The sequence below is a fragment of the Vigna unguiculata genome, chromosome 3, assembly GCF_004118075.2.
Source record: "Vigna unguiculata cultivar IT97K-499-35 chromosome 3, ASM411807v1, whole genome shotgun sequence".
Taxonomy (NCBI): domain Eukaryota; kingdom Viridiplantae; phylum Streptophyta; class Magnoliopsida; order Fabales; family Fabaceae; genus Vigna; species Vigna unguiculata.
In genome coordinates, this window is record NC_040281.1 from 46,962,009 (window position 1) to 46,964,948 (window position 2,940).

The following is a 2,940-nucleotide window of genomic DNA, read 5'->3' on the forward strand; positions in this document are numbered from 1 at the left end:
TGCCAAAGTTCCATGGTCTTGCAGGTGAGGACCCGTGCAAACACTTGAAGCAGTTTCATGTCGTCTGTTCCACCATGAATCCTGCAGATGTACAAGAGGACCATGTATACTTGAAGGCATTCCCTCATTCTTTGGAGGGTAATGCGAAAGACTGGCTGTACTACCTAGCACCCAGGTCCATCACAAGCTGGGATGACCTGAAGAGATTGTTCCTTGCCAAGTTCTTTCCTGCTTCAAGGACAACAACCATAAGGAAGGAGATTTCTGGCATCAAGCAGCAATCTGGGGAGACCCTTTATGAGTACTGGGAGAGGTTCAAGAATCTCTGTTCAAGCTGTCCACACCATCAGATTTCTGAACATCTCCTTCTGCAGTATTTTTATGAAGGCTTGCACCACATGGATCGAAATATGATTGATGTCGCAAGTGGTGGTGCCCTTGGTAACATAACCCCAGCTGCAGCCAGACAACTGATAGAGAACATGGCTTCAAATTCTCAACAATTTGGCACAAGGAGTGATGCCATAGTTGTTAGAGGTGTTCATGATGTAGGAGCAACCGAGTACACGAAGAAGTTAGAGAGTAAGATTGATGCTCTTACCACACTGGTCAACCAACTTGCTTCCAATCAGAGAGCTCCAGCTGCAAGAGTTTGTGGCCTTTGTACATCTGTTGATCATTTTACAGAATCTTGCCCAGCATTGCAACAACAAGCTGCTTCTCCTTCTTCTTCTACACCAGTGGACACACCTCAGGCTTATGCAGCAAATATTTTCAACAACAATAGACCCCAACAACAAAACCACCATGATTTGTCAACCAACAGATATAATCCAGGATGGAGGAATCACCCTAATTTGAGATGGGGAAACCAGGGTACCAGCAGCCCCAACAATTTCAAAATGTGCAACCACCTCCACAACAAAGAGTTGCACCTGCACCACAAGCTGCTCCTGTTCCACCTATACCCACACCAGCTCCTACTGCAGCACCTGCACCTTCTTCTTCTACTTCATTGGAGGAGTTAGTCAGGATGATGACCCTTCAAAATATGCAATTCCAGCAGGAGACTAGGGCCTCAATCCAGAGTTTGACAAATCAAATGGGGCAGATGGCCACTCAGCTAAACCAGGCACAAGCTCAGAATTCTGACAAGCTTCCATCACAGACGGTGGAAAATCCTAGGAATGTGAATGCCATTACTTTGAGATCTGGGAAGAACATTGAAGTTTCCACTTTCGAGCCTACACCTCCAAAGGAAGCCGACCCTGCCACACTTCAAAGAAAGCGTGATGCTCATGCAGCTGGTCCTTCCACATCTCGTGCGACTTCTACACCTTCCACCTCTACTGCTGCACCTTCCATACCTCTTCCTTTCCCTCCAAGAGCCATTCCAAGCAAAAAGATGGAAGAGGTTGACAGGGAGATCTTAGAAACTTTCAGGAAGGTGGAGGTGAACATACCTCTGTTGGATGCCATTAAACAGATTCCCAGATATGCAAAGTTCTTGAAGGAGCTATGCACGCACAAGAGGAGGCTAAAGGGAAACGAAAACATCAGCATGGTGGCAGAAACATGTCAGCATTGATAGGTAAATCTGTTCCTCAGATTCCTAAGAAGTGCAAGGACCCAGGTACATTTTGTGTACCTTGCATCATAGGTAACAATAAATTTGAAAATGCAATGCTTGATCTTGGTGCTTCAATAAATGTAATGCCTCTGTCTATTTTTAAATCTCTTTCTCTTGGACCCTTGTAACCTACGGGTGTGGTGATTCAGTTGGCAAATAGAAGTGTTGCCCACCCCGCAGGTTTGGTTGATGATGTTTCGGTTCGTGTTGGTGAATTGATTTTCCCTGCTGATTTTTACATTCTTGATATGGAAGAGAGATTTTCACATGGTTCTGCACCAATCATTTTAGGCAGACCATTTTTGAAAACTGCACGAACCAAAATTGATGTCCATGCAGGTACTTTGTCCATGGAGTTTGATGATATTGTTGTGCGATTCAACATTCTGGATGCCATGAAACATCCTTCTGAGGATCATTCTGTTTTTCACGTGGATATTATTGATGATGCTGTTGATGGATTGATTTCTGATTTCCACTCTTTGCATACATTAAAACATTCATCCGTGTCTGAGTTATCTGAATTTGCATGCATTGATGTTCTTGATTCTAATTCTGATTTTGATTCTGATTCTGATGATGCTGAATATGATGTGGATAATGTTGAATGTACAGAGTTTGACTCTCTGGATGTTGTACCTATTCACTTTGATGTTATACAATCAGGTTGCACTAACCATGTTGCAGGAAGTACATATGCATCTGATTGTTATGCTCAAGTACAGGCTATGGAACCCATTTCTCCCTCCCCTCTGGTTCCTGATATTCAGCCAGCATCCAGTACTCTAGAGTTGAAACCACTGCCAGACAACCTCAAGTATGTCTACTTAGAGGAGGAGAAAAAACTGCATGTCATCATTTCCACCTCCCTCACTGCTGAACAAGAGCAGAGGTTGTTGCAAGTTCTTAAGAAGCATAAGAAGGCAATTGGATGGACATTGGCTGACATCCCTGGTATTAGCCCATCAACATGCATGCACAGGATATTGTTGGAAGATGGAGCAAAGCCAGTGAGACAGCCACATAGGCTACTCAACCCTGTCATCTCGGATGTTGTAAATAGAGATGGCAAATAAACCCGTGCCCGTGGGTATTACCCGAACCCGTCCCCGTTTTGACGGGGAATCCCCGCTTTGACTGGGTATGGGTATGGGTATGGGTAATACCCGAAATTTTCAACTGGGGATGGGGATGGGGATGGGGATATATATATACCCGCCCAAATACCCGTCCCCGCTTAAATTACTAAACTATTTATAATTTATTAAATAATCTAAAAAATATATATAAATAAATAATATATTTACACA

The 2,940-nt window shown here is 43.7% G+C and overlaps 1 non-coding gene across 1 annotated transcript; it reads right to left on the reverse strand.

The window, feature by feature from the left end:
* Positions 1-245: 245 nt before the first annotated feature.
* Positions 246-352, reverse strand: LOC114180039. The gene has a single exon (XR_003603615.1). It is a non-coding gene; the product is annotated as a small nucleolar RNA R71 (small nucleolar RNA).
* Between the last annotated feature and the right edge of the window lie 2,588 nt (positions 353-2,940).